This window comes from Fundulus heteroclitus, chromosome 22 (genome assembly GCF_011125445.2).
Source record: "Fundulus heteroclitus isolate FHET01 chromosome 22, MU-UCD_Fhet_4.1, whole genome shotgun sequence".
NCBI lineage: Eukaryota > Metazoa > Chordata > Actinopteri > Cyprinodontiformes > Fundulidae > Fundulus > Fundulus heteroclitus.
In genome coordinates, this window is record NC_046382.1 from 21,956,611 (window position 1) to 21,957,900 (window position 1,290).

The following is a 1,290-nucleotide window of genomic DNA, read 5'->3' on the forward strand; positions in this document are numbered from 1 at the left end:
GAGGAAGCGCTTTGCTGAGTGAACGGGCGCGCGTCCGCGAAGCTAAAGAAAGCTGTGCAGAGACATGATGGAGGGAATAGCCAGTACATCTCAATAATACACGCTCAACTAACCTCCAGATCAGCGTGTTTTGTCCTAACGCCATTGTTTATTTTAATTATATACTTTTAATAATCGATGTTTCAATGAAACATAAAATGATTGGTCTTTTTCAGGAGTAGATATGTAAATTTTATAAATTCAAAAAATAAATTTAATATATGAAAGTTGTTGAGATGTAGCCTAACGGACTAGCACCATGAGAATAAAACTACAAAAACTAATTGCTCAACAACCACAGCTTGGACAAGTTTGGCGAATATTACCAGGGCAAGAGCTGTAAGTCTGTACTGTAAGAACTGTGATTATGACATCAAACCATATGCAATGTACTGATGTACTCATGGCATGGGCTGCATTCCTTCTCCTAAGCCCCGCCTGAACCGGAAAACAGAGCCAGAAACAATGTCAGAAGCATGTTAGACAGCTCTGGAAGATAAAGGCTGGACTGCTGCTTGTTGGTCAAAGGTCCTGTTCAAGGTTCAAAGTAAATTCTTAAGTTCATTGGAAATCAAGGTCACGGTGTCTGCAGAAAGGTTGAAGAGGCACCAAATCCAAGGATACAGAATCCTGTTCTTTTTTTTTTCTCCATATTCCAGCCCATCACAAAAGCTATTCTTTTTTATTTTTCCATTTATTTCAGGAGGTGGAATCCAGTGTAAATTGGTAAAGCTGTGTAGTTTTGTAATTGTACTCATCCACAAAACTGAAATTATCAATACAAATCATTAGCAGCGTTTTGTACATTCTGTGGCTTATTTAATGAATAACAGTAAAAATCACAAGTACAAGTAAACCCCTTTTTGTTGGAATTGCCCCCCACACTAACATCTGTTACAGAGTAACTTCTCAGTCACATGGAACAAACAAAATGCCCTTTATCTGTTTGTCAGGTCTTGTACTTCATAAAGAAGCCCTTGGATGGATGGATGGATGGATGGATGGATGGATGGATGGATGGATGGATGGATAGATAGATAGACAGATAGATAGATAGATAGATAGATAGATAGATAGATAGATAGATAGATAGATAGATAGATAGATAGATAGATAGATAGATAGATGGATGGATGGATGGATGTTACTATTTTAGTAAGTAAACTTTATTTATATTGCACCTTTCACAAGATAAAAACCACAAAGTGCATCACAATAAAAAGAACCATAATATAACACAAAATAAAAAGA